The sequence below is a fragment of the Eleutherodactylus coqui genome, chromosome 2 (genome assembly GCF_035609145.1).
Source record: "Eleutherodactylus coqui strain aEleCoq1 chromosome 2, aEleCoq1.hap1, whole genome shotgun sequence".
NCBI classification, from domain to species: Eukaryota; Metazoa; Chordata; class Amphibia; order Anura; family Eleutherodactylidae; genus Eleutherodactylus; species Eleutherodactylus coqui.
The window spans coordinates 344,688,338-344,702,820 of NC_089838.1; the positions used below are offsets into that span (position 1 = coordinate 344,688,338).

Sequence of the window (14,483 nt, forward strand, 5' to 3'; positions counted from 1 at the left end):
CGGACTCTCGCTCTCGCGCTCGCCCCGTTCCTGCGGACTCTCGCTCTGGCGCTCCCCCGTTGCTGCGGACGCTCGCTCTCGCGCTTGCCCCGTTCCTGCGGACTCTCGCGCTCCCCCCCTTCCTGCGGACTCTCGCTCTCGCGCTCCCCTCTTCCTGCGGGCTCTCGCCCCGTTCCTGCGGACTCTCGCTCTCGCTCTTGCCCCGTTCCTGCGGACTCTCGCGCTCCCCCCTTCCTGCGGACTCTCGCTCTCGCGCTCGCCCCGTTCCTGCGGACTCTCGCGCTCGCCCCGTTCCTGCGGACTCTCGCGCTCACCCCGTTTTAGCGGACTCTCGCGATCGCCCCGTTCCTGCGGACTCTCGCTCTCGCGCTCACTCCGTTCCTGCGGACTCTCGCTCTGGCGCTCCCCCGTTGCTGCGGACGCTCGCTCTGGCGCTCCCCCGTTGCTGCGGACGCTCGCTCTGGCGCTCCCCCGTTGCTGCGGACGCTCGCTCTGGCGCTCCCCCGTTCCTGCGGACGCTCGCTCTGGCGCTCCCCCGTTCCTGCGGACTCTCGCTCTCGCGCTCCTCCCCTTCCTGCGGACTCTCGCGCTCCCCCCGTTCCTGCGGACTCTCGCTCTCGCGCTCCCCCCGTTCCTGCGGACTCTCGCTCTGGCGCTCACCCCGTTCCTGCGGACTCTCGCTCTCGCGCTCGCCCCGTTCCTGCGGACTCTCGCTCTCGCGCACGCCCCGTTCCTGCGGACTCTCGCTCTCGCGCTCGCCCCGTTCCTGCGGACTCTCGCTCTCGCGCTCGCCCCGTTCCTGCGGACTCTCGCTCTCGCGCTCGCCCCGTTCCTGCGGACTCTCGCTCTCGCGCTCGCCCCGTTCCTGCGGACTCTCGCTCTCGCGCTCGCCCCGTTCCTGCGGACTATCGCTCTCGCGCTCGCCCCGTTCCTGCGGACTATCGCTCTCGCGATCGCCCCGTTCCTGCGGACGCTCGCTCTCGCGCTCACCCCGTTCCTGCGGACGCTCGCTCTGGCGCTCCCCCGTTCCTGCGGACTCTCGCTCTCGCGCTCCTCCCGTTCCTGCGGAGTCTCGCTCTCGCGCTCCCCCCGTTCCTGCGGAGTCTCGCTCTCGCGCTCCCCCCGTTCCTGCGGACTCTCGCTCTCGCGCTCCCCCCGTTCCTGCGGACTCTCGCTCTCGCGCTCCCCCCGTTCCTGCGGACTCTCGCTCTCGCGCTCGCCCCGTTCCTGCGGACTCTCGCTCTGGCGCTCCCCCCCTTCCTGCGGACTCTCGCGCTCCTCCCGTTCCTGCGGACTCTCGCGCTCCCCCCGTTCCTGCGGACTCTCGCTCTCGCGCTCCCCTCGTTCCTGCAAACTCTCGCTCTCGCGCTCCCCCCGTTCCTGCGGACTCTCGCTCTCGCGCTCCCCCCATTCCTGCAGACTCTCGCTCTCGCGCTCCCCCCGTTCCTGCGGACTCTCTCACGCGCTCCCCCCGTTCCTGCGGACTCTCGCTCTCGCGCTCGCCCCGTTCCTGCGGACTCTCGCTCTGGCGCTCCCCCGTTCCTGCGGACTCTCGCGCTCGCCCCGTTCCTGCGGACTCTCGCGCTCGCCCCGTTCCTGCGGACTCTCGCGCTCGCCCCGTTCCTGCGGACTCTCGCTCTCGCGCTCGCCCCGTTCCTGCGGACTCTCGCGCTCCCCCCCTTCCTGTGGACTCTCGCTCTCGCGCTCCCCTCTTCCTGCGGACTCTCGCTCTCGCCCCGTTCCTGCGGACTCTCGCCTTCGTGCTTGCCCCGTTCCTGCGGACTCTCGCGCTCCCCCCTTCCTGCGGACTCTCGCTCTCGCGCTCGCCCCGTTCCTGCGGACTATCGCGCTCGCCCCGTTCCTGCGGACTCTCGCGCTCGCCTCGTTCCTGCGGACTCTCGCGCTCACCCCGTTCTAGCAGACTCTCGCGATCGCCCCGTTCCTGCGGACTCTCGCTCTCGCGCTCGCCCCGTTCCTGCGGACTCGCGCTCTCGCGCTCGCCCCGTTCCTGCGGACTATCGCTCTCGCGCTCGCCCCGTTCCTGCGGACTATCGCTCTCGCGCTCGCCCCGTTCCTGCGGACTATCGCTCTCGCGCTCGCCCCGTTCCTGCGGACTCTCGCTCTCGCGCTCGCCCCGTTCCTGCGGACTCTCGCTCTCGCGCTCGCCCCGTTCCTGCGGACTCTCGCTCTGGCGCTCCCCCGTTGCTGCGGACGCTCGCTCTCGCGCTTGCCCCGTTCCTGCGGACTCTCGCGCTCCCCCCCTTCCTGCGGACTCTCGCTCTCGCGCTCCCCTCTTCCTGCGGGCTCTCGCCCCGTTCCTGCGGACTCTCGCTCTCGCGCTTGCCCCGTTCCTGCGGACTCTCGCGCTCCCCCCTTCCTGCGGACTCTCGCTCTCGCGCTCGCCCCGTTCCTGCGGACTCTCGCGCTCGCCCCGTTCCTGCGGACTCTCGCGCTCACCCCGTTTTAGCGGACTCTCGCGATCGCCCCGTTCCTGCGGACTCTCGCTCTCGCGCTCACTCCGTTCCTGCGGACTCTCGCTCTGGCGCTCCCCCGTTGCTGCGGACGCTCGCTCTGGCGCTCCCCCGTTGCTGCGGACGCTCGCTCTGGCGCTCCCCCGTTGCTGCGGACGCTCGCTCTGGCGCTCCCCCGTTGCTGCGGACGCTCGCTCTGGCGCTCCCCCGTTCCTGCGGACGCTCGCTCTGGCGCTCCCCCGTTCCTGCGGACGCTCGCTCTGGCGCTCCCCCGTTCCTGCGGACGCTCGCTCTGGCGCTCCCCCGTTCCTGCGGACTCTCGCTCTCGCGCTCCTCCCCTTCCTGCGGACTCTCGCGCTCCCCCCGTTCCTGCGGACTCTCGCTCTCGCGCTCCCCCCGTTCCTGCGGACTCTCGCTCTGGCGCTCACTGTTCCTGCGGACTCTCGCTCTCGCGCTCGCCCCGTTCCTGCGGACTCTCGCTCTCGCGCACGCCCCGTTCCTGCGGACTCTCGCTCTCGCGCTCGCCCCGTTCCTGCGGACTCTCGCTCTCGCGCTCGCCCCGTTCCTGCGGACTCTCGCTCTCGCGCTCGCCCCGTTCCTGCGGACTCTCGCTCTCGCGCTCGCCCCGTTCCTGCGGACTATCGCTCTCGCGCTCGCCCCGTTCCTGCGGACTATCGCTCTCGTGCTCGCCCCGTTCCTGCGGACTATCGCTCTCGCGCTCGCCCCGTTCCTGCGGACTCTCGCTCTGGCGCTCCCCCGTTCCTGCGGACTCTCGCTCTGGCGCTCCCCCGTTCCTGCGGACTCTCGCTCTGGCGCTCCCCCGTTCCTGTGGACTCTCGATCTGGCGCTCCCACGTTCCTGCGGACTCTCGCTCTGGCGCTCCCCTGTTCCTGCGGACTATCGCGGTCGCGCTCCCCCTTTCTGGGGACACTTGTCTCGCGCTCCCCCGTTCCTGCGGACTCTCGCTCTCACGCTCCCCTATTCCTGCGGACTGGTGCTCCCCCGTTCCTGCGGACTTTCGCGCTCGCCCCGTTCCTGCGGACTTTCGCGCTCGCCCCGTTCCTGCGGACTTTCGCGCTCGCCCCGTTACTGCGGACTTTCGCGCTCGCCCCGTTCCTGCGGACTCTCGCGCTCGCCCCGTTCCTACGGACTCTCGCGCTCGCCCCGTTCTAGCATACTCTCGCGCTCGCCCCGTTCTAGCGGACTTTCGCTCTCGCGCTCGCCCCGTTCCTGTGGACTCTCGCTCTCGCGCTCGCCCCCTTCCTGCGGACTCTCGCTCTCGCGCTCGCCCCGTTCCTGTGGACTCTCGCTCTCGCGCTCGCCCCCTTCCTGCGGACTCTCGCTCTCGCGCTTGCCCCGTTCCTGCGGACTCTCGCGCTCCCCTCTTCCTGCGGACTCTCGCTCTCGCCCCGTTCCTGCGGACTCTCGCTCTCGTGCTTGCCCCGTTCCTGTGGACTCTCGCGCTCCCTCCTTCCTGCGGACTCTCGCTCTCGCGCTCGCCCCGTTCCTGCGGACTCTCGCGCTCGCCCCGTTCCTGCGGACTCTCGCGCTCGCCCCGTTCCTGCGGACTCTCGCTCTCGCGCTCCCCCGTTCCTGCGGACTCTCGCTCTCACGCTCCCCTATTCCTGCGGACTGGCCCTCCCCCGTTGCTGCGGACTTTCGCGTTCGCCCCGTTCCTGCGGACTCTCGCGCTTGCCCCGTTCCTGCAGACTCTCGCGCTCGCCCCGTTCTAGCGGACTCTCGCGCTCGCCCCGTTCCTGCGGACTCTCGCTCTCGCGCTCGCCCCGTTCCTGCGGACTCTCGCTCTCGCGCTCCCCCCGTTCCTGCGGACTCTCGCTCTCGCGCTCCCCCCGTTCCTGCGGACTCTCGCTCTCGCGCTCCCCCCGTTCCTGCGGACTCTCGCGCTCGCCCCGTTCCTGCGGACTCTCGCTCTCGCGCTCACCCCGTTCCTGCGGACTCTCGCTCTCGCGCTCGCCCCGTTCCTGCGGATTCTCGCTGTCGCACTTCCCCGTTCCTGCGGACTCTCGCTCTCGCGCTCCCCCCGTTCCTGCGGACTCTCGCGCTCGCCCCGTTCCTGCGGACTCTCGCTCTCGCGCTCACCCCGTTCCTGCGGACTCTCGCTCTCGCGCTCGCCCCGTTCCTGCGGATTCTCGCTGTCGCGCTCCCCCGTTCCTGCGGACTCTCGCTCTCGCGCCGCCCCGTTCCTGCGGACTCTCGCTCTCGCGCTCCCCCCGTTCCTGCGGACTCTCGCTCTCGCGCTCCCCCCGTTCCTGCGGACTCTCGCTCTCGCGCTCCCCCCGTTCCTGCGGACTCTCGCTCTCGCGCTCCCCCCGTTCCTGCGGACTCTCGCTCTCGCGCTCCCCCCGTTCCTGCGGACTCTCGCTCTCGCGCTCCCCCCGTTCCTGCGGACTCTCGCTCTCGCGCTCCCCCCGTTCCTGCGGACTCTCGCTCTCGCGCTCCCCCCGTTCCTGCGGACTCTCGCTCTCGCGCTCCCCCCGTTCCTGCGGACTCTCGCTCTCGCGCTCCCCCCGTTCCTGCGGACTCTCGCTCTCGCGCTCGCCCCTGCTCTTCTGTCAGGTCTCCTCTGAGTGAGGGTCCGGCAGGCCCACCATTACCTGCACCCAGCTCTCCCAGCAACATTCCCAACTCCTCTTGTAATCAGAGCTAGTAGAGCCGAGCGACACCCCCTGCGGGCACCCAGCTTACCCAGGATCAGACCTTTCGGTGTCCTCTTGTTCTCGCCTCTATGACGTCAGTCGGGGGTCTTAGCATCCATCACCTGCTGCGGATATATGCGGTGGTGACCGTGCCAGATGCACCCATTGTCCTCCAGTCGCTGCCGAAGCTGCAAGGATTTATGGGCAGCCTTTTGTCCGGTTACATTTTATTCCCTGCACATTCCTGAGCGGACGTCACAGTTGGGGGGGGGGGGGGGGGGGGGACATTATGGGCCCCTTTAAGAGGCTTTACAGTAAGAATCCCACCAGCTCATTGCTTCCCCAGCTCCGTGCAAGCCATGTCTGCCCGGCCATCACTGCACCTGCTGCCCTGTTCCGCCACCTACTGCACCCGTGGCCCCACCACTACTGCTCTACCTGTCCCACCTACTACTGCACCTGCCGCCCTGTCCCACCCACTACTGCACCCATGGCCTTGCCCACTACTGCTCTACCCATCCCACCTACTACTGCACCTGCTGCCTTGTCCCACCTACTACTATACCCAACTCTCCCACTACTGCACTCGTTGCCCCCGTCCCACACATGCCTTCACCCATCCTACATACTACTGCCCCTGGCAGTATGTAGAATTCTAAAATGGTAGAGTTAGAAATGTCCTTTGGGGTCATCTGGTCCTCCGGGGTCATCGGGTCCGACCCCCTTCTCAGTGCAGGATCACTTAATCATCCCGGCCTCTGAAGACTTCCATAGAAGGAGAACTCCCCACCTCCTGTGGTAACCTGTTCCACTCATTGATCCCCCTGACTGTCTAATATCTAATCTGTGTCTCCTCCCTTTCAGTTTCATCCCATTGCTTCTAGTCTTCCCTTGTGCAGATGAGAATAGGGCTGATCCCTCTGCACTGTGACAGCCCTTCAGAAGTGGGGTGCCCAGAACTGGACCCAGTATCCCAGATGAGGTCTGACTAAGGAAGAGTAGAGGGGGATAATGACCTCACGTGATCTAGACTCTATGCTTCTCTTAATACATCCTAGGATTCATGTAAGTTAGTTCAGTGTTCCCTCACCATCTCCCTGCTTACAGATAGTCTGCATTCTTGTATTCCCCCAATAGCACAGGGAAGATCTGCTGATGTTACATCTACTTTTGTCCTTCTCACCATCATTCTTCACCAATTCACCATTTTCATCCTGTAAGCATCCAATAGCATCTCTGACTTTCTTTTGCTTTTGACCCCCAAATCCTTTTTTATTGCTTTTGGCCTCTCTTACAAGCCTCAGTTCATTATCAGCTTTAGCTTTTCTGACTCTTGCCCTACAGTTTCTGCAGACCCCATTATATTCTTCTTTAGATATTCCCCCTCTCTTTCCATTTGATAAACATATGTTCTTCCTTTTTAACATGTGGACAAGTTCTGTGTTCATCCATCCGGGTCTCTTTAAATGCTTCCCATTCTTCCTTCTTTTGGGGATTGGTAACGATTGTGCTTTGAGAATCTCATTCCACAATATTTCCCAACCTTCTTGGACATTTCTATCCTTAAGAACATCCAGCCATCGGATTCTTCCTCTCCTCTTCTCAGGTCTTCCTACCCTTGTTATCCAACATCCAAGGATATCATGATCGCTGCCTCCTAAGGTCCCAGCCACCCTTACTTCCCCAACCATTCCCTCCCTGTTGGTTAGAATTAGGTCCAAGATAGCAGATACTTTTACCTGAGAGATTCCCAACAAATGTCTGGATGGGTAAAATCTCCCATGATCACTCTGTTGGGCTTCTTTGAGAGCTTGGCCATCTGATGTAGAAAGAGTTCCTCCATATCTTCTGCTTGTCCCGGCGGCCTATAGTAAATGCCTACAATGGTGTCCTTTCTGTTGTTCTCTCCTTGTATTCTTACCCAAACAGTTTCTATAGAACTCCCAGCTCTGAAGCTTGAATCTCTGTGGAGATGAATGTTCTCCTAACATACAACACAACATCTCCTCCCCTTTTATTAGGCCTCTTCCTTATAAATACATTGTATCCTTCAAGCCTTGTATCCAATCATGTGTAGCATCCCACCAAGTCTCCGTGATGCCGATGACATCATATTTCTCTTCCTGTGTTCGGAGCTCCAATTCTCCTTGTTTGTTTCCCATGCTCTGGGCATTTGTGTAGGAACATCTTAGTTTGTGATCGGGGTCTCTTGCTCCTCTACTTTCCTTCTGAATTGTTTTTCTTTGTTCTTTCCTTCCACTTCTAATAACGAGGTTCTTACTTGTATTAATTAGCTGTATATTTTTGCCTTTCACTTCCCTTCCCATATTGTTCTAGTGTAAAGCTCTCCTAATGGGTGAAGCAAGGCGCCCACCAAATATATGCTTACCTATCTTTGTAAGGTACACCCGTCACCCCCGTTTTACGCACGCCCGCATCCGCCGCCCCCGTCTCACGCACGCCCGCATCCGCCGCCCCCGTCTCACGCACACCCGCATCCGCCGCCCCCGTCTCACGCACGCCCGCATCCGTAGCCCCCGTCTCACGCACGCCCGCATCCGTAGCCCCCGTCTCACGCACGCCCGCATCCGTAGCCCCCGTCTCACGCGCGCCCGCATCCGTAGCCCCCGTCTCACGCGCGCCCGCATCCGTCCCGCACCCGTCGCCCCCGTCCGACACACGCCCGTGCCCATCGCCCCATGTACTTCTCCGCACATCCTCCATACTACTCCACCCACTGTAATAGCCGCTGTCCACCATCTTCCATCCTATCTATCATGCTGCTAGTTTTGCGCCCCCCGCTGGCACAGTCGTCTCCCCGGTGATGTGCAGGGGGATTAGTCCGAGCTGATCCTCTTAGTGAGAAGTAACGATGGAGGATTTATTATCCACTATACGGCCAGAAATAACCTGAATGTATCAGCAGGCGGCCGACGGTGGAGGCGGCGGTCCGAGAACAAGCGCTTATTGACAGAGCCGCCCAGGTACAAGTACTTACTGACGCATTAGGCGCAGTATCGGTGACCTCTCAGGCTAATTCCACACGGGCAGGCACAATATCGGGCTGTGAATCTTGGCCTGCTAATGCGCAGGACGATGTGCGATGTCCCATCACTCCAGGGCAGCAGCTGACAGGCACGCTGCAGCATCGGCAGGTATAGCCTACTGTTTTCAATGGAAAACCCCACACAGCGAGCAATGTTTTTGATGCCCCTATTGAAAGCGAGGCGCTCCAAGGAAACACCTACAGATGGGACGTGCCACAATTTTTCCTCAGGTGGAAGGGGGAAAAAAGCGTCAGAAGACAGGTGAGCTCTTACTGACCTATTACCCAGGACAGAGGACAGGTGAGCTCTTACTGACCTGTTACCCAGGACAGAGGACAGGTGAGCTCTTACTGACCTACTACAGAGGACAGGTGAGCTCTTACTGACCTACTACAGAGGACAGGTGAGCTCTTACTGACCTATTACACAGGACAGAGTACAGGTGAGCTTTAACTGACTTACTACAAAGGACAGAGGACAGGTTAGCTCTTACTGACCTACTACAAAAGACAGAAGAAAGGTTGGCTCCTACTGACCTATTACACAGGACAGAGGATAGGTGAGCTCTTACTTACCTACAACACAGGAAAGTGGACAGGTAAGTTCTTTCTGACCTATTCCACAGGACAGAAAACAGGTGAGCTCTTACTGACCTATTACCCAGGACAGGTGAGCTCTTACTGACCTATTACAGAGGACAGTTGAGCTCTTACTAAGCAACTACAAAGGACTGTTGACAGGTAAGCTCTTACTGACCTATTACACAGGACAGCGGACAGGTGAGCTCTTACTGACCTATCACTAAAGACAGAGCGCAGGTGAGCTCTTACACAGGAGCTCTTATACCTATTACACAGAAGAGAGCGCAGGTAAGCTCTTCCTGACCTACTACACAGTACAAAGCGCAGGTGAGCTCTTCCTGACCTATTATAAAAGACAGGTGAGCTCTTCCTGACCTATTACACAGGACAGGTGAGCTCTTCCTGACCTATTACACAGGACAGGTGAGCACTTCCTGACCTATTACACAGGACAGGTGAGCACTTCCTGACCTATTACACAGGACAGGTGAGCACTTCCTGACCTATTACACAGGACAGGTGAGCTCTTCCTGACCTATTACACAGGACAGGTGAGCTCTTCCTGACCTATTACATAGGACAGGTGAGCTCTTCCTGACCTATTACGTAGGACAGGTGAGCTCTTCCTGACCTATTACGTAGGACAGGTGAGCTCTTCCTGACCTATTACGTAGGACAGGTGAGCTCTTCCTGACCTATTACGTAGGACAGGTGAGCTCTTCCTGACCTATTACGTAGGACAGGTGAGCTCTTCCTGACCTATTACGTAGGACAGGTGAGCTCTTCCTGACCTATTACGTAGGACAGGTGAGCTCTTCCTGACCTATTACGTAGGACACGTGAGCTCTTCCTGACCTATTACGTAGGACAGGTGAGCTCTTCCTGACCTATTACACAAGACAGGTGAGCTCTTCCTGACCTATTACACAGGACAGGTGAGCTCTTCCTGACCTATTACACAGGACAGGTGAGCTCTTACTGACCTATTACGCAGGACAGGTGAGCTCTTCCTGACCTATTACGCAGGACAGGTGAGCTCTTCCTGACCTATTACGCAGGACAGGTGAGCTCTTCCTGACCTATTACGCAGGACAGGTGAGCTCTAACTGACCTTTTACAAAGGACAGAAAACAGGTGAGCTCTTACTTACATACTACAAAGTACAGCGGAAAATTGAGCTCTTATTGACCTACTACACCGGACAGGTGAGCTCTTACTGACCTATTACAGAGTACAGGTGAGCTCTTACTGACCTATTACAAAGGAAAGAGGACAATTAAGCTCTTACTGACCTATTACACAGGATAGAGGACAGCTGAGCTCTTACTGACCTATTACACAGGACAGGTGAGCTCTTACTGACCTACTACACAGGACAGTGGACAGGTGAGCTCTTATTGACCTATTATTCAGGACAGAGCCCAGGTGAGCTCTTGCTGACCTATTACACAGGACAGAGCGCAGGTAAGCTCTTACTGACCTACAACACAGGACAGAGCGCAGGTGAGCTCTTATTGACCTATTACGCAGGACAGAGCGCAGGTGAGCTCTTACTGACTTATTACACAGGACAGAGCGCAGGTGAGCTCCTACTGACTTATTACACAGGACAGCGCAGGTGAGCTCTTACTGATCTATTACATAGGACAGAGGACAGGTGAGCTCTTCCTTCCCTTTTACACAGGACGGCGGACAATTGAGCTCTTACTGACCTATTACACAGGACAGAGGACAGGTGAGCTCTTACTGACCTACTACAAAGGACAGAGGACAGGTGAGCTCTTACTGACCTATTACACAGGACAGAGGATGGGGGAGCTCTTACTGACCTACAACACAGGAAAGTGGACAGGTAAGTTATTTCTGACCTATTACACAGGACAGAAAACAGGTGAGCTCTTATGACCTATTACACTGGACAGGTGATCTCGTACTGACCTATTATAGAGGACAGGTGAGCCCTTACTGGCCTATTACAGAGGACAGGTGAGCTCTTACTAAGCAACTACACAGGACTGTGGACAGGTAAGCTCTTACTGACCTATTACACAGGACAGCGGAGAGGTGAGCTCTTACTGACCTATCACTCAAGACAGAGCGCAGGTGAGCTCTTACACCTATTACTGACCTATTAAAGAGGAGAGGTGAGCCCTTACTAACCTATTACAGAGGACAGGTGAGCTCTTACTAAGCAACTACTAAGGACTATGGACAGGTTAGCTCTTACTGACCTATTACCCAGGTCAGTGCACAGGTGAGCTCTTCCTGACCTATTGCGCAGGACAGGTGAGCTCTTCCTGACCTATTGCGCAGGACAGGTGAGCTCTTCCTGACCTATTGCGCAGGACAGGTGAGCTCTTCCTGACCTATTGCGCAGGACAGGTGAGCTCTTCCTGACCTATTGCGCAGGACAGGTGAGCTCTTCCTGACCTATTGCGCAGGACAGGTGAGCTCTTCCTGACCTATTGCGCAGGACAGGTGAGCTCTTCCTGACCTATTGCGCAGGACAGGTGAGCTCTTCCTGACCTATTGCGCAGCACAGGTGGGCTCTTCTTGACCTATTACACAGGACAGAGGACAGGTGAGCTCTTACTGACCTACCACACAGGAAAGTTGAGTTATTACTGACCTAATACATAGGACAGAGGACATGTGAGCTCTTACTGACCTATTACAAAGCAATGAGGACAGGTGAGCTCTTACTGACCTATTACACAGGAGGGAGCGCAGGTGGACTCATACTGATGTATTACATAGGAGAGTGGACAATTGAGCTCTTACTAACCTATTACACAGGGAAGAGCACAGGTGAGCTCTTACTGACCTATTACACAGGAGAGGAGACAGGTGAGCTCTTACTGATCTATTACACAGGAGAGGAGACAGGTGAGCTTTTACTAACCTATTATACAGGACAGAGGATAGGTGAGCTCTTACTGATCTATTACACAGGACAGCGCAGGTAAGCTCTTACTGACCTATTACAGGGGACAGAGGAAAGGTGAGCTCTTAATGATCTACTACACAGGACACAGCGCAGGTGAGGTCTTACTGACCTACTACACAGAACAGAGGACAGATGAGCTCTTACCGACCTATTAAACTGGACAGAGGACAGGTGAGCTCTTACTAACCTAGTACATAGGATAGAGGACAGGTGAGCTCTTACTAACCTACTACACAGGACAGAGGACAGGTGAGCTCTTACTGACTTACTACACAGGACAGAGGACAGGTGTGCTCTTACTGACCTATTACACAGGACAGAGGACAGGTGAGCTCTTGCTGACATATTACAGGGGGCAGAGGACAGGTGAGCTCTTACTGACCTATTTCAGAGGACATGTGAGCTCTTAGTAACCTATTACACAGGACAGAAGATAGGTGAGCTGTTACTGATCTATTACACAGGAAAGAGCTCAGGTGAGCTCTTATTGACCTATTACACAGGCCAAACGCAGGTGAGCTCTTCCTGACCTATTACACAGGACAGAGGACAGGTGAGCTCTTTCTGACCTATTACACAGGACAGAGGACAGGTGAGCTCTTACTGACCTATTACACAGGACAGGTGAGCTCTTCCTGACCTATTACACAGGACAGAGGACAGGTGAACTCTTTCTGACCTATTACACAGGACAGGTGAGCTCTTCCTGACCTATTACACAGAACAGAGGACATGTGAGCTCTGACTTATTGCAGAGGACAGGTGAGCTCTTACACACCTATTACCCAAAACATTGCACAGGTGAGCTCTTTCTAAGCTAATACAGAGGACAGTTGAGCTCTTACTGACCTATTACAAAGGAAAGAGTACAGGTTAGGTCTTACTTGCCTACTACACAGAACAAAGGATAGGTGAGCTCTTACTGACCAATTACACAGGAGAGAGCTCAGGTAAGTTCTTACTCAACTATTACACAAGACAAAGCAAAGGAGAGGTCTTCCTGACCTATTACACGGGGCAGAGCGCAGGTGAGCTCTTACGGACCTGATACACAACACAGAGGAGAGGTGAGCTCCTACTAAGCTCCTACAAAGGACTGTGGACAGGTGAGCTCCTACTGACCTATTGCACAGGTGAGAGCGCAGGTAAGCTCTTACTGACCTACTTCACAAGACAGTGGACAGGTGAGCCCTTACTGACCTATTACCAAGGAAAGAGGACAGGTGAGCTCTTACTGACTTATTACACCAGACAGAGGACAGCTGAGCTCCTACTGACCTACTACACAGGACAAAGCGCAGATGAGCCCTTCCTGACGTATTACACAGGACAGTGGACAGGTGAGCTCATTTGGACCTACCACAGAGGACAGGTGAGCCCTTACCGACCTACCACAGAGGACAGGTGAGCTCTTACCGACCTACCACTGAGGACGGGTGAGCTCTTACCGACCTACCACTGAGGACGGGTGAGCTCTTACCGACCTACCACTGAGGACGGGTGAGCTCTTACCGACCTACCACTGAGGACGGGTGAGCTCTTACCGACCTACCACTGAGGACGGGTGAGCTCTTACCGACCTACCACTGAGGACGGGTGAGCTCTTACCGACCTACCACTGAGGACGGGTGAGCTCTTACCGACCTACCACTGAGGACGGGTGAGCTCTAACCGACCTACCACTGAGGACGGGTGAGCTCTTACCGACCTACCACTGAGGACGGGTGAGCTCTTACCGACCTACCACTGAGGACGGGTGAGCTCTTACCGACCTACCACTGAGGCCAGGTGAGCTCCTACCGACCTACCACTGAGGACAGGTGAGCTCCTACCGACCTACCACTGAGGACAGGTGAGCTCCTACCGACCTACCACTGAGGACAGGTAAGCTCTTACCGACCTATCACAGAGGACAGGTGAGCTCTTACTAACCTACTACGCAGGACAGAGCGTAGGTGAGCTTATACTGACCTATTACACAGGACAGAGCGCAGGTGGGCTCATACTGATGTATTACACGGGATAGTGGGCAATTGAGCTCTTACTGACCTATTACACAGGACAGAGGATAGGTGAACTCTTACTGATATATTACACAGGAGAGAGCTCAGGTGAGCTCTTACTGACCTATTACACAGGACAGGTGAGCTCTTGTTGACCTACTACACAGGACAGGGGACAGGTGAATTCTTACTGATCTATTACAAAGGACGGAGCGCAGGTGAGCTCTTGCAGACCTATTACACAGGAGGGAGCGCAGGTGGTCTCATACTAATTAATTACACAGGATACTGGACAATTGAGCTCTTACTAACGTATTACACAGGACAGAGGATAGGTGAGCTCTTACTGATATATTACACAGGAGAGAGCTCAGGTAAGTTCTTACTGACCTATTACACAGGGAAGAGCACAGGTGAGCTCTTACTGACCCACTACATTGGAGAGGAGACGCGTGAGCTCTTCCTGACCTATTACACAGGAGAGGGCGCAGGTGAGCTCTTCCTGAACTATTGCATAGGACAGAAGACAGGTGAGCTCTTATTGACCTACTAGACAGGACACAGCGCTGGTGAGCTCTTACGGACCTACTACACAGAACAGAGGACAGGTGAGCTCTTACCGACCTATTAAACTGGACAGAGGACAGGTGAGCTCTTACTAACCTACTACACAGGATAGAGGACAGGTGAGCTCTTACTGACCTATTGCACAGGACAGCAGACAATTCAGCTCTTGCTGACCTATTACACAGGACAGCAGACAATTCAGCTCTTGCT

The 14,483-nt window shown here is 57.3% G+C and overlaps 1 long non-coding RNA gene across 10 annotated transcripts in view; it reads left to right on the plus strand.

Annotated features, from left to right (window-relative positions):
• The window catches only part of LOC136613100 (uncharacterized), a 133,283-nt gene that overhangs the window by 79,664 nt on the left and 39,136 nt on the right, over nucleotides 1–14,483 (plus strand). The window contains exon 1 of one of the 10 annotated variants that reach the window (XR_010790445.1): nucleotides 8,301–8,436. The exons of 1 other annotated variant lie outside the window; for it this stretch is intronic. This is a non-coding gene — a long non-coding RNA (uncharacterized lncRNA). Of the gene's footprint in view, nucleotides 1–8,300; nucleotides 8,476–8,496; nucleotides 8,515–11,686; nucleotides 11,719–12,429; nucleotides 12,466–12,589; nucleotides 12,654–12,785; nucleotides 12,837–14,251; nucleotides 14,315–14,483 lie in introns of those variants that run through there. 8 more of the 10 variants (XR_010790446.1, XR_010790452.1, XR_010790455.1 and 5 more) reach the window with 8 other exon arrangements.